Consider the following 23,320-nt stretch of genomic DNA (forward strand, 5'->3'; position numbering starts at 1 on the left):
AATGTCATATTCTTGGATTCGCAGTGCCCAGCGGGCAAGGCGGCCCGATGGATCTTTGAGCGTCAACAGCCAACCTGGTGCGTGGTGGTCGGTCACTACGTCAAACGATCGGCCGTATAAATATGGGCGAAACTTGCCAAGCGCCCACACAATGGCCAAACACTCCTTTTCTGTAACGCTGTAATTGGTTTGCGCCTTGGTTAACGTGCGACTCGCGTATGCGACGACGTATTCTGTGTGGCCAGGTTGACGCTGTGCCAACAAAGCGCCAAGGCCTACATCGCTTGAATCGGTATGGATTTCGGTTGGCGCTTGAGGGTCAAAATGGCGAAGAATGGGTGGCGTAATGAGAAGACGGCGCAAGGTTGCCAAGGCGTCGTCACACTCTGGAGACCATGATGAGAGATCTCTAGCGCCACCAAGGATCTGCGTGAGAGGCGATATAATTGACGCAATGTTTCGAACGAATCGTCGGAAGTAAGAGCAGAGGCTGATAAAACTGCGTAGCTCTTTCATAGTGGTAGGTATTGGGAACGCAGTAACAGCACGTAGCTTCTCGGGATCCGGACGATCGCCCTCCTTTGACACGACATGGCATAATATTGTGAGCTGACGAACAGCAAATCTACACTTCTTCAGGTTCAGTTGCAACCCGGCGTTGGTCAAGCAAGTGAGTACGTGCTGGAGGCAGAGCAGGTGCGTCGCGAAATCAGGGGCGAACACCACAATGTCGTCAAGATAGCAAAGACAGATTTTCCATTTGAGGCCACGTAGAACATTATCCATCATTCTTTCGAACGTAGCAGGAGCATTGCAAAGTCCGAAAGGCATGACAGTGAATTCATACAAGCCGTCTGGTGTAACAAATGCAGTTTTCGGGCGATTTGCCTCTGCCATCGGAACCTGCCAGTAGCCTGACCGCAAATCCAGCGAAGAAAAGAACTCGGCTCCCTGCAAACAGTCCAGAGCATCATCGATGCTTGGTAATGGGTAGACGTCCTTCAGCGTGATCTTGTTCAATCGTCGAAAATCAACACAGAAGCAGATGGAACCGTCTTTTTTTGTGACGAGGACTACGGGAGAGGCCCATGGGCTTTGGGAAGGCTGAATGACGCCTCGACGGAGCATGTCATCGACCTGGTCTGGAATGACGCGACGTTCCGTAGCGGACACGCGATATGGTCTTTGTCGCAGTGGTGAGTGAGAGCCAGTGTCGATGTAATGCTGGACCGTCGATGCACGGCCAAGAGATGGTCGCACAACGTCGAAAGAACGGCGGAACTGCGGAAGGAGGGCGAGAAGTTGAGATCGCTGCGAATGCGTCAGATCTTCGGCGATGAATGGGCTGAAGACACCAGTCCATGTTGAGTCGGGTACGGAGAGGGCACTCAGTTCATGGACGACAGTAGAAGGCACTTCGTCGTGGACGGAGACATCTCGTGTTGAATCGACCGACTCGACGTAACCAAGGCATTAGCGGCGGAGCAGTGATAGCGGCGATGAAAGATGATTGTAAATAGGCATCGTGCTGACACCGGCGGCAAGGTCAAGAGCTGAAAAGGGCGAAGGAAGCGCTTTTCGGGTAACAAAGTGATGAGAGGGCATGAAGAAGACCGTCCCGTCGGATATGATACTACAGAAGACTGGTACTGTTGGAATCGCGCCGCTGGCACGAGTTGTTGCAATCTCGGCGCTGACGCCCGTTGTTGCAAATGGGTCGCAAGCCCCAAGGGTAGCGTGGGCCTGGCGGCCTGGGGCACAACTGGAAGCATCCGAAGGTCCCGGCAAAGCATGAGTCGACTGGTACCAGAACAACTTGTTTATTCTAGCATCGCAAAAGAGCAGCCGGTCAGGTCGACCGAAGTGGAGAGATGGGAGAGCACGTTACTCAACAGCAGAAATCGGAGCCTCTCTCGGCGTCCGGGGGCAGCTGCTTTTATAGTCTCGGAGTCGAGGGCAAGAGGGAACGCCTGATAGAGGCGCACGTGACGCGCGGCACGGACAGGCTGAGAGACACGTTGGGACGAGTGTAGTGACGCATCCGCCGGCCCGGCGCCGGTCAGACCTCCTCGCTTCACACTTGGGGAGCTCCTCTCCCCGGCTGCCGCGCTTTGACAAGCGTGGGCACCAACATGCACACACACACACACGCACACTTGAAGACACGTGGCATCGAAACATGCCTGGACGCGCTTGGCGGGGAGGCGTATCGGCGGCGCTGAACGGGCCAAAATGTCCGCCGCTTTGAACGAAGCCCCGGCGTCCGTTGTATCCGCGCCGGCTATACCGCGCGTCGTAGGCGAAACGTAACAGTACGAATGCTGAAGACCGCGGAAGAATACAGGTGTCTTCTTTCACGAGAATTTTAGCGGCAGGATGAGCATCGACGGAGGCCAGGTCACCAAGGTGGAAAAGTTCCATCTCAGCCCGAGCGCAATTGATGATGGCATTGTGGCGTGAGAGAAAATCCCATCCTAGAATAGCGGCGTTGGAGCACGATGAAAGAACTATGAATTCAATCGTGTACAGAAGGTCATGTATGGTCACAAGGGCAGTACAAGCAGTGGTAGGGCGAATGGGTTGAGCACTCGCCGTTCGGAGCGACAATCCAGACAGAGACGTCGTCACTTTACGAAGCGAACGGCAAAATCTTGCATCCATAACTGAAATAGCGGCACCAGTATCGACAAGGGCGACTGTTGCGACAGCTTCGATAAACACATTAATGACATTGGCAGGTAAAGGAGGAGGACTTCGGCATGTCCACACTTGCGCAGTTCTTGCCTCTGGAACTGCGTCGTCTTGTTTCCCTCTTTGTTAGAGACGGGCCGTGGACGCATAGGGGAAAGCGATCGGCGACGTGGGGAGGGTGACCGGAGGCGTTCGAAGCGAGGACGGCGATCAGTCTGGGAGCGAGCTGGTGATGGGTCGAAGGATCCGTAAGGCGCAGTTGGATCAGGCCGCACATAGGGTGCGCGGCGATCGCCATCGAATGCCTGCGATCGGCGGCGGCAGAACCTTGCGACATGACCGGGATACCTACAGGCGAAGCATATAGGTCGATTGTCCGGCGTACGCCACGGTTAGTGACGGCAGTGGTGGTGCAGGGGACGGGAGGGGGAGGGCGGTGCACTGGCTGCTGAAAGCGACGCACGGGCACAGTGCTAGGGGCCATTGCAACAACCGTAGCATAAGTGAGTGGTGTAGTCACGAGATCTTGCTGGTGAACAGCCGGCAGTGCTTCTGCGACCCCTTCATGTATGACGTTGCGGAGATGAGACGGCAAAGTGCTGGTAGACTCCTGAGTAACGGACACCAGAGGTAGCTGTCGTGCAACTTCTTCGCGGACGAAATCCTTTATTTGGGTTATCAGGGAGGCTTGTTCTGGGCCGGTGGTCAGGCTGCAGAGTGACGTCGCATTTGGTGTGGAATGTCGCCTTGTCAGAGCTCGCTGCTTACGCAACTCGTCATAGCTCTGGCACAAGCTGGTGACGTCGCCAACAGTGCGTGGGTACTCGGCCAGAAGCATCTGGAACGCGTCATCATTGATTCCCTTCATGACGTGCTTGATTTTTTCCGCTTCCGTCATGGCAGCGTTCAAGCGCTTGCACAAATCTAGAATGTATTCTATATAGCTGGTGAATGTCTCACCCGCGTCCTGTGGGCGTGTACGCAAACGCTGCTCGGCTCAGAGTTTCCTGACGGCGGGTTGGTCAAATACTTCTGTAATCGAAGTCTCGAACGCCGACCACGTTCGGATATCCCTCTCATGATTTCTGAACCAGAGACTGCCCACGCCCGCGAGATAGAATGATACGTAAGCCAGTTTATCCGAGTCATTCCATTTGTTATGAACGCTCACCCGGTCGTAGGACGACAGCCACTCTTCAACGTCGTTGTCGTTGCGCTGAAGATCGGAGGCTCCCGTTGGCGAACGGTGCCAGGGCAAGGGACGGGTGGCGGTGGAAGAGTCTGCTGGTCGGCGTCCGGCATGGCAGAGGGTAGCGTCCGAGAACGGAGTTCCAGGATGGTAGAGTGGAACGTTGCCCCGCACGGCTCCACCACTTGTAAAGGAGATTTATTAGGGTTCGTAGCGACCGCAGGTTCTACGATGCACCGAGCAGTTCCCGAGCTCGATCTGCCGCTGCGCGCTTGATGCTGCCGATGCTGCTGACCCAGTGCGCACGTTCGTTATCTTCCTTACAATATATATATGTATATATATATATATATATATATATATAGTCAAAAAGAAAAACGACGGACGAACGTTATGGCTTATGTTTTTACTCATGTTGCGGCCGGAGGTCCGGCCTTTGTCGGAGTGGGACTGACGAAGGCCGGTCAGCCGGTCAGCCGGCCAAAAACTCAGTAGAAATATGTGCCATACCGTTCGTCTTTTTTTTTCGTTTTTGAATGTTATACCGGTATATGTTAGACTGTTATATAATGAATGGGTCTGGCGCGAAACGCTTGGATCGGGTATGCATATATATATACATATACTGCTTTAAGATACTGGCACAGCCGCCACAAAATCTCATCTTTCAACTACCATGTTTATAGATAATTGGCCTTCTATCCGAAATTGATATATGGAAGGTAAACTTAATGTCACAATCATTATTAATTAGTTTCCGAAGCAAATATGCGGCTTTGATGCACGTTGCATTGCATTTGGATTTCATATTGAGCCCGCCGTCAGAAGCCGTTCTTGTCCGCACGAAAACTGCAGCGAAACTTCTTTATAAAAGATGATTGGCAAATGAACGAAATATATATACCCGTGGATGCATGAATGGATCTAAACCTTACGTTGATCCAGCACAAAGTTCTCCCCTTTGCTTTTCCGGCATCACGATATAATTCACGATTATACAGCGATAACGAAGAATCACAAAGTAATACAAAACTACGTAAGCATGGTAAAATAGTAACATGTGTGTATAATTTCCGTTATGCTCGTCCATAGCACGCTACATAATCTGTACCATGGTGTAAGCATAGACAGGTCTTTTCGGGCGAAACTGTGGGGCGTTTTTTACTAAAACGTTAACACATGCTTTCACACGACCCAGCGGCGATGAATACTCTCAAGATAAATAGCAACCACCACGAACATGAAGTGGCCATGACGCATATTAATAGGAAGCATCACGGCGCGAACGTGGAGCTATATAGGCTGGCGAAGGCAGAAGGGGTGTCCTACAAAAAAGACAAATGTTTCCAGAACAAGCGATATTTTGCGAGATGTGAGTCATTTGTGAGAAAGAAAAAAAATAGCCTGCTGCAACAACAGCACCTTGAATCGAGGAGGATAGCTATAGGGGCTTGTTCGTACGGCATATCTTATTTTGTTGTAGCGCAAGCTGAACAAGCACAACACAAAGGCACAGCTGGCACATACAGCGCTAATCTTCAACAACAGATTTATTTTCAGTTTTCCTCGCTATATATACACCCTCGAAACGTCATACAACACGTGTAAAATTTCGGTAGAAGGTCGTGTGAGATGACGCGCTTGATAATAGCAGCTAGGCATATATCAACATTTGGTGACGCATGCGTCTGGAAATTTACCAATTCATTATCTTTAAAAGAGCTCGATTATCTTTGTTCGCGCTGAACGTGTACTCGTCTGTGAATATGTGAGTCAAAGAAGTGCTTGCGTGTGGTTCGGTTTTTTTGTGTGTTCGTTCTTACCAAAATTTTAAAGGTGTTGTATGACGTTTCGAGGTGGTATATATAGCGACGAGAACTGAAATTAAATCTTATGGTGAAAGTTAGCGCTGTGTGTGTCACATGCGCTTTCTACTGTCCTTGTTCTGCTTGCGCTACAACAAAATAAGGCCACTTGGAACTCATAATGCAAACGAGCCTCCAATGCCCTCCGAGTACACCAATGGAATTTATTACACCGGATATCTCAAAGGCGTCACTGACAGAGAGTTTCCAGGAAAGGCTTGATATTTATTAATACACCTCGGACCGTCATTGCTAGCATTATGACATTGACGAGGTTACAAACATGTGGTTGTGCCTCGGAGGCATCGCGATGACAGGGAACGAGATCCGAGTCACAAAAAAGGCAGGATATCTTGGGACAGACCGTAGGAGAAACTTTCTGGCCACATTTTCTGTAAACAGGCTCCAAAGCTGACAAGGATGGCTTGCTGCGCTAGTTGGTGTAGGATTATAAAGGGTTAGAAGCGCACACGGACGAGGACAGAGTGAGGAACACAAGGACACAGCGCTGCGTCCTCTTGTTCTTCACTCTGTCCCCGTTATTGAGCGCTCTTACATCTTCGAAAGTAGCGTCACGGCAATAGCTTGCAAGTACGTTTCCGGTTCTGTTCATGATTATGTTTTGAAAAGTGGTCGCTATCACATTCAGCATATTCTGTAGTGTCAGAGTCATCGCTCGAGCCCTCCATCACAATGGGACTTCGTAAGAGCAGGCAGCATTAAATTCAACTTGGGCCACCACAAATTCTTCTCAGCCTATTGCCAATTCTGAAGCAAATATTTCTGCATTAACGGCAACAAGCGAGGACAGAAGGTAATACCAATGAAATATCTGTTGTACTGGGGTTCGGAGGCGACAGTTGTTAGAAAGCACGCGGCAAGCCTTGTTCGTTTGTGGAGGACTTTTCCAAACAGAAGAAAAAGAAAATGCTTAAAAGATGCCTCGCGACTTTTTGTCATTCCTACAGGAAACAATTCGCCTCACTGGCTGTGCCCCGCACAAGTAAATAGAAATGATCTTGAAACACTGGTCGACAGCGGAGCGTAAATCACCGTGGTAAACAAGAACGAGATCCCAGAGCTACATGTAACCAAAGGTTAACCTGTCATCGTCTACGGGTACGATGGAAACAAACAAGTCCCCAATGAATGCTGAGATGTGCTGATTACGCGTCAGCACAAGAGCACGTCCGCAAAAGCACTAGTTCTGAGCGTTTGAAGTACCAAATAGTTTAGTGCCGCCCGGTAATGCGAGACCTCCGTTTAAGCGTCTACTGGAATGGGCAAGTCATAACTTAAGACGATCGCCGGCTGATTTTCTTTGCAGTCCTAGATAAAAATCATCGCAAGCCCACTCCGTCACATCCGTCACTCGGATGTGTCCAGAGCTACTTTGTGTCGAAGGTTACCTAACAGCGACTTCACAGTTTTAGGTCCCAGTCGCGCTACGAGATGCGACAACAGTTAAGCGGGATGCCTAAACCCTGTCGAGAGAACAGAAGCTTTGGGTGATAGAAGAGCTGCATAAAATGCTTGACGCTGGTGTCATACGACCCTCTACATATTGTTTTGCTTCTTCGATGAAGGTTGTGCATAAAGAGAATGAAATATTTCGTCAGTGCGCCGACTACAGGCCGATAAACAAGTAGAGACAATCTCTTCCCATTTCCTAAGACACTGTAGATGAAATAACTTGTGAAGTGGGAGGCTGCAACGCTTATTTTCGTCTCAAGCTTTGCAAGGGTTTCTGGGAAGTACATGTGCGAGAAAAGGCAAAGAAATTCTCAGTATACATAACACCGTTCAATGCCTATGAATGCAATAGACTGCCATTAGGCTGGAAACATTCTCCATTCTAATTTCAGTTGATGGTGAATGGTGGTTAGAAGCCACGTTTGGGGCTCTGCTGCAACGTTTACATTGACAACACTTTAGTGTACTCACGACCTAAAACCAAACAGCTAGCGAAAGTTTTGCAACCGCTCCGTGACGTGGATCTCAAGATGAATGAGAAGAAAAGCATGTTCTTTAAGTAAAAGGTGGTTCTCCTTGAAAGTGTGTTCGACGGAGCTACCAAGAGCACTAAAGAGGAGTGCGTCGAAATGATCACAAAGCTCACAAAGCCGAACGACATTCACTCCCGCACGGTCTGCCTAAGACTAGCGGGTCACTTCAGGGGCTTCATTAAAGAATGCGCCAAGGTAACCAAGTGCTTGACGGAGCTCACACAGAAAGGCATACCTTTTGTCTGTACCTAAGAATGCGAAGAGAATTTTCAAGAACTGGTAGGACGCATCTCCATGGAGCTTGTTCTCAACCTGCCAATTTATCATTTGAACTGAAGAAGGACGCATCAAATTATGGTACAGGGATAGTTCTGTACCAGAGATTAGAAATGTTGTCCCATGCAGCTGCTGCGGGTTATGGGATATCACTACTAATCCTTCAAGCCTACCCAGCTGAAAAATTTGACAAGTGAGAAAGAGGCACTAGCCGTTTTAATGGCTCTGTCTTACTTCCGTTGATACATCGACGAGAAGGAAGTTCAAATTGTTCACTGATATCCAAGCACTAACCCACCTTTTACCTAAGACATAGCCCAGAAGGAGGCTTCGCCGCTGGGTCAATGAACTTCATCAATACAACATTTAGGTCTTTCAACATGCAGATCTGACACATGCAGATGCCCTGTCTCAATTGGCGGTTCAGGACCCATGTGGAATTGTCAGCTTGACAAAATTTTGGGAAGGGTATGAGAACCTGCACTTCGAACATGGAAGGTCTGCTGTACCAGAGATACTGATACCAAAAGTATTTCACTTACATCATGACAGCCCTGAATCATGTGGCAAAGACGGTTAGTGGCGGTCATATAGTAAACTTCGACAGAGGTACACATTCAAAATATAGAAACGGACATGGAAGACAAGTCGTGCCACTTGTGCCAAGTTAACAAGGCGAATACCCACCGTGAACCAACAATGTAGTAGGCCTTATAATTCTGGTAAACCTTTTGCAGTTATGCACGCAGACTTTGCTGAACTGAAGAAGTGCCCTAGAGTTTTCAAGACTCAATCATCTCTGGTTGCAATGTATTATTGCACCAGAATGGTAGCAGTGTGCCTTGGAATAGAAGACCATAAGAGCGTTAGGGCCCTTCTAGATCGAGCAATGTTTTCACAAGTGAACGCTATGATATCAGACAATAGACAAGTATTCCTAAACAAGTTGCTCCAGCAGCAGGCTCCTAACCGCACTGTTACGCTACGACGCTGTACACCATACCACCCGCAGGCCAATGGAATGGCCGAGAGTGGGAGTCGTCACTTCAAGCACTTCATCTACACGTACCCAACGTTTAAAGGAGGGTGGAAATGCTGTCTAGAAGCGGCTGTGGCTTAATAGGACAGGAGGCCCGCTACTATAGTCGGGTACAACATTAGAAAAAAGGGGAGCCCCCCCCCCCCCGGCCCCAAGAGGACTGAAGCGCAACAGCCGATTGCCTCCGCGTGTAAAATATACCCGCTCAATAAACAGTGCTTCTAAAACGCGTAATTATCGGTATAAATAGAGACTTTCATAATTTGATGACTGGTTTGGTAGAGTTCTCGTGATTGGAATGCTAGAGAACAGGTCGAATCGCGAGAGGAAAATAACCCCCTGCATTCTACAACGCTACGCGTCGTCTGCTTTTTAGCGTCATTGAAAGAGAAAAAAATAGAAAGAGCAGCTCTGCGTGATTTTTGCACTGATTTGCATGTATGCGGCACATTTATTGCTCGTTTTCGGAGTTTAATATTTATTTATTTATTTCAAAGTGCCTTACAGGCCCCCAAGGGGAGCATTCAGTAAGGGGGGCGTCATTGAGCAAATGACAAGAGAGAACAGATATATGAGCGCTAAATAATGTGAGAGCTAAATATGTTCATAATGATCACGTGCTTGCAAAACAGTGTAACAAATAAAAACGCTACATCAATAGAAAGAGTTGTCGGGAAAGGCATCAAAAGTACAATTCACGGTAACATAAAAAGCGATCTAACACTCGCGCAATATGACGTACGTAGCGCGAGCACATTAAGCAAACAAAATTGAAACAACAATAACAACAGCAAAAAGAAAGTCATGACCCATATGTGACACGTATTATATGACATGACATATGTACATATGTACATTTGTTATGATGAAGGCTGTAGGTTCAGTAGTTGTCTGAATTTGTCATTGCTCATTTGAGCGGCAGTGCTGTTAGGAAGCGAATTCCATAACCGAATCGCTCGTGGTAGAGCCGAGAAGTTAAATACGTTTGTGTTGCCATAAATGCGAGTGAGGCTTCAATGATTATAAAGTCGTCGTGATGTGCAGGACGCGCGTTCCAGTGGCAAGATTGATGGCTTCATTCATTGTTTTAAATAATTACTCTTGGCTATAAATAGCATGATATATATATATATATATATATAGATGTGTTTGTGTGTGTGTGTGTGTGTGTGTGTTTCACCCGCCTATATTGAAGAACGTGATAGGTTGTCCTTTTTGTTCCCTTTTCCTTTTTTTTTTGTACCGCGACACAGTACACGAACACGCCCGCCGCTAGAAGTAGGCACCAGACGTTGGCAAACTTCCCTTGTCGTAAATTCACTTCGTAGCAAAACAAAACACCAAGGAACAAACACGCAGGATGTTTGTTTGAGGCGGTGTGTCGCAGTGGGATCCTGTTTACAGAAGACGCGTAGCGCATCGTCAGCGATGCTTACTGCAATCTTTCGCCACCGGATCGCGGCTCGAAACAAACGCATGCGGCAGGAATGATGCATCGTAAGCTCGCAATAACAATTCCGGCATGGTAGATCCGCACAAACAGTCTGGAAATTCACTCTGACGAGGGGCAGACACACAAGACTGACGCGACTCAGCCTAATTCGAAGCGCGGGCGGCCATCTCTCCATCGGTGGAGTTACCGGCCATCCGGCTGGTGACGTCAGTCTAGTGTACGCGCCCATTCGTGGAGGCTCGTGTGCATCCGCCTTGGAGGAATAAAAGCTCCTATTTTCTAAAGTTATGCCCTACTATAATTTTGGTTCAACATTGTGGAAAGTTGGGCTAGTTCGTGATTAATCATCATACCCTGCTGGTGAAGCAGCGTACTGACGCGGACACGGCGAAGACATAGCAGCAAGTGTCGTGTATTCTTGTGTGTCTTCGCCGTGTCCGTGTCAGTGCGCTGCTTCACCAACAAGATATGGTGATTATAGTCTTTGTTGTAGCACGCATTGTGTTGAAAAGCAATGAGGAGCTAAGCAGATATCGAAAAGCGATGAAGTTGCAGTATGACAAAAACAGCATCAAGAATACCGGGTTTACATGGCACTGAACGATGTTGTGCTAGTACCGAAGAGGCTTCACGCCAGCGATACAAGAACACTTGGCCTTTTCAAAGTTTTGCAAACGTCGGTACAACAGGGTCTGCTTAAGCCTGTTGGATACCTCAATAATAGGCAGCTAGAATTCACTGTCGTGAGCAATGTTGACCGCTATCTCCCCAGGAGGGATGAACAATGTAAACGGGGAGAGTGTATGGTTGACGAGAAAGAACATGACACAGGATGATGTTTTTCAGAAGTAGAAGAAGAAAAAGGGAGAATAAAAAGTAACGGCGACCGTATGACAAACTATTCTTGGTGTCGTTACGTGTTTCTTTGTATCTAAGAATTTCCCGTCTACCTGGGTCAATGGGTACTCTGATTGAATGGGTGGTCTGTGATCGAGCGGCTGTGCTCAAGCAGTGCGGTTAGAAACCAACCATCGCGCCACCTTGGGTAATTGAGTATGTCGTATTGTGCATATACGTGCGCCTCTTCAAGAAACTTCTTTCTTGCATACACGGGTCACTGCTGTTCGAAGAAACTCTTTGATGCCGGCTCGGAGCACTGCGTACGTGCCACTTGGGCTGTCCTGGCCTTCACTGAACGTCTTTGGGAAATTAGATATGTGTCACTGGGAATGTACCACGCTACAATGACGAAAAAAAATTCCTAAAATTATCTGATAGCGAGCGGAATCGAACCCAAGTCGCAAGCGTTCCTCAAGGAAAGCAAGCATACGCATTATCAAGCTGCGCCAAAAATACCTTATTTGCATGAGTATTTCGCACCCCTGATTGCAACGAGCGGTTATTTTAGCGCCCAAATATTAAACAAAGAAAGGACTTGGTGCTGATTCCTCCACGCGCATCAAGTAACGAAACCTGAGTCGCGCGTACCTTGCTGAAACAATTTTACGGAACATACAAAGGCACACGCACACGCAGTGTTGCACACAGTGTTAGTGGCTACTCGCTGTCAGAGTCCGAAGACACCTTCTTTTCGCAAGTTTACCGACCAGACAAAGTCATTTCTATTCCATATCATGCATGAGGTACTCCTTTATCTCCGCCAATTACGGACACAAGTTTCGGGAATCCCTAACACCCGCGACCATGCCCGGCTGTCCTGTTCTTCTGCCGAAAAGACCACCTTGCGCTTGAAAGACGCCTCCTAACCAAAACGTCTTTCATAGTATTATTGGGTTGTTGGGAGTATAAGACTGTATTTACAATGTATATACAGGTAGAGTCAATGGGCTTAAAATGGCTGACTAGTAACATCACGCAGCAGCCAGCGTCTCGCGATCTTCTTCCTCTCTCTCTTCTTTCACCAATCCGTAACAGGACCCCCGTGTGGTTAATCGGCGTCCCAGCGCGTGGTAGGCGAAGAACAGCGAGCGAAGTATGGCTTCAGCCGTGAAACGTGCACGACGTCAACAGGCGGTGCACTTGAGGCTGGATGAAACTGTAACGGCGCGATCTCGTAATTGACGTCGTTAGCTTGACGTAGGACTTCATAAGGCCCTGTGTAGGCAGAAAGAAGCTTCTGGGGGAGGCCGATCCGACAACATGGTGACCAAAGCAGCACTCAAGCACCTGCGGCGAACTGGACATCGCGATGGCACCAGTCGTACCGCTCCTTTTGCAGATGCTACGATCAGCGAGATCAATAAGGGACTCGAACGCCGACCAACCTGAGCCGTTTTAATGGAAATGCCCGCAATCTTTCGCCCACCGCCGAGTCTAACAGCGCCGACAACTCTGCTAGGAACCCGTGGTACAGTCGCTCACCATCGCTGCGCGGGCACCAGTCTCGTTCCCCGCAGACACGTCGCCCATCTTGCCGTTCAGCGCAGCCACGTCGCCTTTCGTCCCCTGTGGCCTTTGGCCGCACCCTTTCGGAAAACTAAGAAATGCCGCCCTCGGAGGTGCTGCCGCATTGCCCACTACTGCAGCAAATCCTGTGTCTCTGCCCACAAAGAGAAGCGTATTTAACGGTAAAATTAACGGTATATTAACGGTAAAATAGACGACTTACCTGCCCAAGCACTCGTTGACACTTGAGCGCACGTATCAGTGATGAGTGCTAGCCAACGTAGACGTTTTAAGAAGGTCCTCACCCCAGCAGCTTCCCAAGTTTTCGTGTGGGCGACGTCGGGGTGCTGGTTGTACTTGGAATGTGTACTGCGCGTATAAGTATAGCCGGCTGCCCTACTTCGCTTCTCTTTGCTGTGATCGACAACTGCCCTCACGACATTATAATTGGATTGGACTTTTTATCCCATCGCTCCGCTCTCATCGACTGCGTAACCGGCGTTCTTCAGTTGAAACTGCATCAAGTCGCCGATGCTCCGAGCACCGTTCCACCGCACTTGTGTTCGTTTAAAGCTGTGCGTCTGTCACATGAGGCAGCCACTTACGTCACTTTGACCGCACAGCCACAGATCCCCGAAGGTGAATATGTCCTTTGCCCCATCATCGACGTGCTTTTTAACAGGAACGTTGCTCTTCCGCATACGCTGGTGGCGATTACTAATAACAACGTTGCTTTTCCGCTTCTGAATTTCATCCTGTGCCCTCAAGTCCTTCCAGCCGGCAGGTTCTTATCCAGCGTTTCTAATCCTTCCGAATTTGACATTGAAAGTATGAATCCCCGAAGTGGTTTCTTAGCACCAACTGCCGTTCACAGCTCTGGTTCCTTAACGGTTGATTTGGCGAAGATGATTGCACCTGACCTCGCCTCTGCACAGGCCATGGAAATACGTCTCCTCGTCGAACCGTACCTTGACATCTTTGAATTTGGCGACAAGCCTTTAGGACAAACATCTGTTGTTCACCACCATATCAACACTGGAGACACGAATCCTATTCGTCGGCGTCCCCTATCGTGTATTGCATGCTGAACGTCGAGTCATCCAATCAGAAGTGGACAAAATGTTCTGCAAAGGGGTCATCAAACTATCAGCCAGCCCTTGGGCTTCACCTGTCGTCCTTGTCAAACGCGTTGGCTTTGTCCTGCTCGAATTGTCGGTATTCCTTGATGATAGCATCAACTGTAGAGCAGCTTTTGCACATGAGCAGATTAAAGGCTTCGTCAGCAATTCCATAAAGCACATGCCCGACCTTCTCAGCTTCTAGAGGTACGATACATAGGACTCCTTGGGGGATTTGGCACGGGAGGCCAATTCCTGCTTTGCGGCAATTTTAAGGCCGGCTGGTTTGCCAAACAACTCTGTTAACTTCTCTTTGCATTGGTCCCAGCGTGTCAGTTCTTCTTCATGGTTCTCGAACCACACTTTTGCCGTGCTTCTAAGGTAGAACAATAGGTTATCTAGCATAAGCGTAGGTTCTCATCTGTTCATTCCATTCACGTTCTCGTACACAGCCACCCACTCTTCAACGTCGGCGCCATCAGTCCCGCAGAAAGTTCCGGCATCCTTGGGTTGCACAACCACAACTGAAGGGGACAGCGACGTAGCGGGCGATGACGACGTTGGAGGCGGCAACGACGTTGATCCTGAGTGCTCACCGTCATTCATGGTCAGGACGGTGATGCGACGTCCGCTGCGGAGCTCCGTTTCCAGCAGTGGTACCCCGCACCTCCACCAATATGTTACGGGGATGTTGGGAGTATAAGACTGTATTTACAATGTATATACAAGCAGAGTAAATGTGGTTAAACTGGCTGACTAGTAACAGCAGGCAGCAGCCAGTGTCTCGCGATCTTTTTCTTGTTCTCTCTCTTCTTTCGTCATTCCGTAACAATACCAAAGCAGTTAAGGGCTAGTTACCCCAAGATGGTGTCCGTGTGTAGACGCAAAATTCCCAAGATAGTGCAATGCCGGGCCGACCCACGCCAAAAGTGAAGCAGGCATGAACACTCCCCATACGTGGCCCAATCCCGGAGGTAGTGTAATACCGGGCCGACCCGCGACGGAGGTGAGGCAGGCGTTAAGTACTCCCTATACGTGGCCCGATCAACAAGATAGCGCAATACCGGGTACACCAGGAAGAGCATGCGTTAAGACGTCCCCATACGTGCGCCAATCCTGAAGATTGTGCAATGCCAGGACGACGCGTGGCAGAGGTGCAGTTCACCATTAAGGCTCCCACACACAGCTTCACTGGTCGACTTTCTTAAAAGAGGGGAAGCGTACTGAGGTTTTCTTTCATCCTGCCGCTGCACTACCTCCACAAAGGCAGTTCCGCAGAAGTACTACGAAAGGCGTACAAAACTACAAAATTGTGATTGCAAACCAAGGCGTAAAACAACCGCGTCCGTTCGATGGCACTGTGTCTAGCTACCTTGCAATCACGTTTTAGTATGTGTTGGTTTCGTTTTTGAATTTTCAGTAGAACTAGTTACGAAAATAGCGCACATGCAGACTTCATCACACTTTTTTATTTTAGAAATGCTGCGCTTTAGAATCGTGCCAATACGGTACACTCGGCATGTGCAGCTTTTCAATGAACGCCGTTCAAATCAACGCTTCATCGAACTGCGCCATGAATAAAATGCGTGTATTTTACTTTTCAATCAACCTCTCGCCAACTTGAATCACTTAGTATGTGCCACTGCTAGTGCGACAAAAGAGGGCAAAATTGTCAGGGTTCGTAGGCACCGGTGCAAATGCTTTTTGTCAAGGAGGCCACTCGAGGGCTTCTGGCCACAGCCACTGGGTGGCACACCGCGTCCAGACAGAAGCACGAGAGCGAAGCCTGGTTGCTGCATATAGCGTTTCTTAGCGATCACCAGGCGCCGGCTCGCTATGCATTGCAGAGGCCACGCCTAGGCTTCGCGGTGGCGGCGCTAGTTGGCATCGAGTGCGCTTAGGAAAGCGCGAAAGAAGAATACCACTGCAGTACTCGCGTCATGCATAACTAATTTCACCAATGCCAATACGTTGTGTCGTTATATTCATTCAACGGTAATACATTGCCGCCCACAGTATTCATGAGATGGGTGCTGCGGCCAGCGCCAGCGTTGCCCTCGTAACCGAGTAAACGAACATAGCGAAGGATGAAAGCGAGCGTGGAGCGCCGCAGAAGATGAAAGACAGCCATTACAGAGCGCGAAAAGGAAATGGGTTGACGAGGGTGCAGCGGAGCATTGAGGCGGAAAGCGGAGGAGCAGAGCATGACGAAAGCGTTAGGAGTGAAGAGTAACGCCGCACAAGACGGGTTTTGCGGTGGCGATGGCGCCAAAGCAAAGCACTGCATGAGCAGAGGTATGTCTGTGGCGGCTTCTGTAAATGCCGCCCACGCGTCACCCACAGTCACATACGCTGAAATGACTAGCGCAAGACTGGGCACGGGACGCTAGAAAGGCCAGAAGGGGCCTTTTTAGTGCCCCGTGTCAACTCTTGCGTCAGTCACATCAGCATGGGATACTAACTAGCACGGCCTCTCACCCTGCTCCAGGGCACCGGCGGGCCGCCTCTCGCGATCTCCCGATATGTGGGGCGGTTGCGGCACATTTCGCTCCGTTTTCAACGTGCCGCACGAGACCGATTCTCCGCGCCAGCCAACATATCGCGACATGAAAACGCGTATACAGCGGCGCTCAAATTTCCCATTAGGGAGTATCTTAATCGTCGGCGAATTTCATTCCCCTTCTGGTATTACCGGGGAGTCGCACATAAGTCAATCCTAGATGTACTAGGTCCCACTTTCAAAGCTCTTGAACACGGCTGCACGGTCGCACAGGATACGAAGTAGGGAGAGCAAGTGTCCGAGCGAATCAGGGTCACAAAATGGCTGCTCGAATTTCGCTTCGAAATGTTATGGAGAAAACAAGTGCGGCTTTTTTTTCTTTTACTAGGAAGCTTCCTGCTACCAGCAGAATTAATCAGTTTTGTTTCTTCAAATTATATACATGCACATGTCCCGAATTACTCTGGATAACTGATAGAGCAAGAGTCCTATTAGCCGAATGGCGCAACCGGCGCCGTTAGAAACTTGCTCGATTGTATTGTATTTATGCCCAAAATTATGTACCTTCTTTATCAAATGCAATAGCTGGGCGCTGGGGTAAAAAGAAGGAAAATGAATGTTGAGAACTAGATACATTTTTTCAAAGCAACCGATTACAACGTGAGAAGAATAACGTGAGAATAATTGTTTGTGAACCGAACATTGAGGAATGAACGAACAAATGCTACTTATTTGTCGGTAGAGGGTACAGCTGGAACTAACAAATAATTATGCAAGTGTTACACGTTTGTAAAAGGTTAAGGCGAAATCCGGACTGCACATTTCGCCCACATTTTGTCACAATTTAGATATTTTTATGAAGTATTGGGCCCACTGTCTATCGCAGCACACGATAGAACTCACCCAAATCACCGCACATAGTGGTAGTGGGTCAGTGCTGTCAACGCCATCTCAGAAGGAGCGGAAGTATAGAAACGCTGGCATGGTGAGAAGCGTCAGAGACAACGGTGGAAGAAGACGCCAATGAAAGCGCGAGTGGTGGTACGAGCGCGTCTCTGTGACGACGTGACGTGTGCAGAAGCCAGAACCAGAACCCCGGAGTACCCATGACATCAGGAATGTGTTACTTCGTTCTATGGCTTTCCTTTTTGCTACTTGTTTAATATATTCCAACTTTACACCCACACTTAAAGATTGCACTGCGAGTAGTTTCTTTAGCTTCTCATCTACATCCTTAACGACACCCTGATCCTCCATCAATGTCGCATTAAGTTACCAAAGTTCCCACTTAAAGTACCTTTTCTTTTCTTTTTTACCAAAGCCTTCGTGAGCAACCTGATTTTCTTACGGATACAGAATCCTCCCAACCAGATACTTGCGCCAATGAATTAAGAAGCATAAAATTCAGTTGGAGAGAATTGATGCAGAAAGTACAGCGGTGGTTATTCATGCAATGGCCGAAAAGCTGTGGGCTGTTGAAACGTCCACGAAACGTGCGCTATCGGACGATAAAGGATACGCTGGCAATAAGGAAATCAGGCAAATAAGAAGCAGGAATGACGTTTCGCCGGACGGCTACGTTATCAAACGCGCCGTTGCTGATCATTTCAGAGAATTGCTAGGTCAACCGCGCACCGTTATAGGCGGCTTTCAAGCAGAATTTCTGTCGTTAGCACCAAGGCTGCATGAAGAAGGAAGAACGCGCCAAGAACAGCCGATTTCCGTGAAAGAAAAAGAGGATGCACTAGATGCACTACCTGATGCCAAGATACCCGGCCCTGATGGCCTAGGTGTATCACTTTATAAGACATTCAAAACAATTATAGCCCAGATTCTGCTCAAAGTTGTCGCCGCATTGCACCAGCAAAAACATATACCACTGTCTTTCACAACTTCGCATATCGTTCTCATCCCAAAAAGGGAGGCCCCTGAAAAACGTGAGTTGGAGGGGTCTTATCACACGATAAGCCTTACCAACGTCAACTATAAAATATCTATGAAGATGTTGGTCATAAAATTGCAGGGTGTGATAATGAGGCTGGTTGGCACGCATCAGACCTGTGGTACAAAGGGTAGAAGCATCGCCACGAACATATACGTAGGTCGAAGTGTGTTAGAACATTGTGATGTATTTGGTGCGCGAGTGGCTATGATTCAACTAGATCTTGATAAAGCCTTCGACCGTCTATGCGACGATGTTCTCTTTGCCATATTATAGCATTCCAACGTAGGAAACGTTATAACAGACGGTGTCAGGATGGCGTATGCTAACTGCTCAACTCGGGTAATTGTAAACGGGGACCTGACGGAGAGCGTGCAAGTGCGCTCTTCTGTGAGGCAGGAATGTCCGCTGTCGCCCCTCCTATTCGCCGCTTACCTTGAGGCTTTGTGCAAAGTCATCCAAAACAATGAACGTATAACTGGTTTCATGTTACAGTCAGCACAGGTGAAAATATTGGCGCATGCCGATGACATTACCATATTCTGTTGAAATAGAGATAATATTTGTGAGGCCATGGTGGTAGTTGAAACCTTCCACAAATGCACCGGGGCGCATGTAAACTGGGAGAAGAGTTATGGGTTTGGCATGGTGAAGGGAAGAAACGCCAGTCTACTTCGCTCGAGCTCGGTGGTTAACCACTGCAACAACATATGTAGGTATGCCTCTCGACTCTTATCGGGACCATGAGCCGTACTGGAATGAACAATAGCGAGAGCAAAGCAAAAAGGCTAACGCGTGGCAAGGGCGACAGCTGTGAATGTTCTTTCGTGCCACAGTCTGTAACCCATATCTTACTTCCAAGATATGGTAAGTCAAGAATGTGCTCTGTACTTCGCGAAACAACATGAAAATAATCCACCGTGTCTTCACTGTTTTCATATGGGCATCAAGTTGCGAAAAAACCAGCCACACAAACTTGTTCTTGCCCGTAAAGGGACAAGGGTTGGCCCACCTTTGGTTGGCACATTTATGTGTGTGACAAGTCGTATCGCGCTTTATGTACCTTCGCAATCAGAATGATGTGTTCCTTCGTACAGTCATGCAAGTGCATATATGTCGTCGCCTTCCAGGATTTGTTGTATGCTCGTGTGAAACAATGTGTGGTGCCGTTAAAGGTTATCTAAGAAAAGTCGCGTTTGTGTGCAGAATGCTGCATGTGCGGTTTTCAATGCTGTATCTCTCGAATATTACAAGAAAAAACTGTATAACGACCCCATTGAGACTATGCTCCCTGTACCTATTTACCTTACCGTACTACAAACCATGGAGGGCCAGGAGATGTCCCCAAAAGAGTCAAAAGAATGCCAGTACACCCTTCGGTAAAAACATTTTTCTTTAAATTGCACACTAATACATTTTCAGTTAAACCATGGATGCATAACAAAGGCATTCTTGTGCTGTGGTCCATGAACTGCTTCTTATGCAAGAAACCTACAACGATAGAGCATGCGTTTCGAGATTGCTGAGATCCAATCCTTTTCTGGGATGCGCTTCAAATGACGTTAAAGAAAGGGTCACCTTTAGATCCACGTGAAATGAGATTCGTAGTGGTAGAAACAGAGTTTTCCGTATGACGCTATAATGCTCCTGGGCCTCCATAGTTTATGGAAAGCTGGAACGCAGTTCAACAATGCAGATGTCAATTCGCGACCTACACGTGATCATTTCATTGAAGCTGTAGTACGGTTCAGGTATGTCCATCGGGCACTCCCTGAACAGCCAACATGGATTGATATGCTAGATAAATTGACAGCATTGAAAAAAAAAAAACATATGTCTTGCCAGCAAAATCCTTGTTGACATGTTTTATCTTCTGTGTATTGTTTGTGTATCTCAAATCCGGCAATAAAGACACAAAGTAGCCACGGCTTCAGGGAAACGGGCTCGCCTGGCACCGTGGAGTCATTGGTTCGAGGCGCACCCAGACCGAAATGTGCTGATTTCTTTCCAGAGCCGCTAACTTACTTTGTTTACAGGAACCTTCCCGAGAAATGTGATGTCGATCCGAGAATTTTTGGACTTGGTTTTACCCTTTGCGGCTTCGGTCATTTTTCTTCGCGGCGTAGGTTGGTCAAGGTTTCCGCCCATGTCACCGCTAACATGGATACCTAAGGCATTTCACCTTAATAAAATATCCGGAGGGTTCTCGAAACCTACGTCCCTACAGCTTCGACAGCACAGTACTCTTTTCCACAGTCTGCACACTGATGCACAATCGAGGCGATGGTGCAGCAATTTTCGATTGACACAAAGCAAAAGCACTACGGACACTCACAAGTAGAAAACTTCCTGAAGAGCACTAAATGAGATGTTGTACGAAGTTGAATGACTACGCTACAAATCAAGATGGCAGCTTCTAGCTGCATAGTTAGTTTCTCTCAGCAAATAACAGAAGCGAAATGAACAGTAAAATGGCGAGCCACAAAATAGGTAACATAGCACGTCAAAAGTTCGTTTTAAGTGGAGTGCTTGATTGCATGGCCTCATGCCGCTAGCAGAAGAGACATGATGATTACGACACTGCCGAGCCCCTGCGGGCGAACAACAGGCACGTAGTCACCCCAGTTCGACGTCGTCATTAAGATAAGTTTCCATTGTGCCACAGTGATCTGTACCAATGGCACAACAACAAGCCCAAGTAGCAAACATACTTAAACAGGTAAAAGAGTAAGGAGAACCGCATGTGTAGCCTTCCGTACTTGAGACGAGAGCACAAATCTGAATGCACAACAATGGACAAAATTATGGACACCAGACCATCACAAAAATGCCGTAATTCAGGTATATACTGATGGACTAGTTGGGAGCCATGGTATTAAGGAGCAGCGCAGATGGTCACGAACACATGATAAATGACATACACTGGAGCCGAAGCATATGCTTTTTCATGAGTGCGCGGGCATGTTCATTTGAAGTGCGCTGCTGCATCAGTATCAAGAAAACGGTTAGTCACTGTCTAGTGCAGCCCCACAGCTGACAAACACTAAGAATACAATTTGACTCGGAATTCGAAAGGCTGGTTAATTTTTTATATTTTCGTAAACATGCGCGTGATAGCGCATTGAACTTGTATAACCACTTTAGAACTTTCAGAAGTCCGCCTGTTGTGTTTAGATCCTTCGACAGCGAAAGTCATGGGAGCATCTTTGCGCGAGAACAGTGGTTAATAAATGGAAGTGTATTCCTCTCAGTAGGATGTGCTGTACGCAACACGTTCTGCACCGCGGACTTACAGGAAAGGACGTATGCTTATCTTGACCCTTCTGGTTCTAAGACAGCATGTATAGCAGTTCACAATTTTTCACCATTATGCGATGAAGAACTTGGACCACATGCTTCTGAACCTATGGAGGACATTACACGCCTTTGAGCGCGCACAATTGGTCGGTGTTGCATCGCACTTTTCGTCATTCTTGGGATGGTGAAAAAGAAAAAGCGAATACTAATAAAAGCAGGCCTCTTACTCACCCTCCAAAGCTTAAAAAGTGCGGGTAGGTACTTTTTAGACTTTTAGCGTTGCGTGCAGGATCGTTGCTCGCACTGCGTTGGCGTCGTTTCAAGAGCGGAGTGATCCACATTCGCGATGCTACGTCGTCAACTGCCGGGCGGTTATGCTCGCAGCTGCGAGGTTCCTTCCTGTCGAGGGAGAAAGCGAAGGGAGCTGCCTCTCACCAGTCGTTGCTCGCTGCGGCAGCAGTGTGGCGAGAGTATTTAGTAATAATGCGTTTGCGCCGCAATAGCTATCTGCTCCGCACCGTAAGTTTGGTTGATGCACGTCGATGTCATCTTGTGCACGGCACGCTTGCCCCATATTATTATTGAAGTTGACGGTTGGAAATAACTAGAAGGGATGTTTTTTAGCCTACATATGTTATTGTTCCGCTGAGGCCTTAATTGAGAACGTGCATCCAAGGTTACTCTAGCTCAGGCAAAGTACATCCAATATGTAGAAATGCATTTTGTTCTGGCACGAAGAACAAAGTTAGGACTACGCACAAGAAGAACAACCTCCATTACTGAGAAACGTGCACGTCAAATGCAGGTGAACTTCTATCCGTGATTACAAAACGGAGGAGCTTAAAAAAAGAAAATGTGCGTTACATGTCGCACGTCCACTGTGAGAAATACTTGCGTTTTCGGTAGTTTACCTGTGACAAAAAAAAAAAAAAAACTTGCGCACAAGTAACTACTTTGAGAATTCCTGAATACGACCAGTTGGTTGTAACTGTTCATACATGTACAGAAAAGCATGTTATAATGAAGATCGTTGTCATCATCAGGAGCTAATGCAGCAGCAGCTTACCTTTATGGCTACTGCAGGGAGAAGGTCTCTCCCAGCGCTGTTCATTTAAGCTTGTCTTTGCGCTAGCTGAATGCAACTTGCGCCTGCAAATTTCTTAGTTTCCTTCCCCACCTAATTTTCTGCCATCCTCGACTGCTCTTTTCTTCCTCTGGCACCCATTCTGTGACTCTAATGATCCACTGGCTATCTAACCAGGGCATTACGTGGTATTTCCAGCACCATATAATAGCGAAGCAGTATATGCAGTATATGCCATAAAATATATTTTTCAAAATATATTTTATGTATCGGTGTATTGCGTGAAAAGTGTTCACAAACTGTCTGCTGGCAAATACTGTAGGGGCAGGGGCTTTGTCAAGCCGCTTAAAAAAGCGGCTTTTTGCTCCTGTCCTAGCATGTGTACATTTAAAGATGAATGCTCAAATAAAGGAACGGAATAGAATGGAAAAGGAGAAACGCCCGTGGTGCAACG

General features: G+C 47.9%; 1 long non-coding RNA gene across 1 annotated transcript in view; it reads right to left on the bottom strand.

Annotated features, from left to right (window-relative positions):
• The window catches only part of LOC140213263 (uncharacterized), a 174,990-nt gene extending 151,942 nt beyond the window's left edge, over window positions 1–23,048 (bottom strand). Inside the window, exon 1 of the long non-coding RNA XR_011890224.1 lies at window positions 22,014–23,048. This is a non-coding gene — a long non-coding RNA (uncharacterized lncRNA). The remainder of the gene's footprint in view (window positions 1–22,013) is intronic.
• Window positions 23,049–23,320: the final 272 nt, after the last annotated feature.

The sequence above is a fragment of the Dermacentor andersoni genome, chromosome 9 (assembly GCF_023375885.2).
Source record: "Dermacentor andersoni chromosome 9, qqDerAnde1_hic_scaffold, whole genome shotgun sequence".
NCBI classification, from domain to species: Eukaryota; Metazoa; Arthropoda; class Arachnida; order Ixodida; family Ixodidae; genus Dermacentor; species Dermacentor andersoni.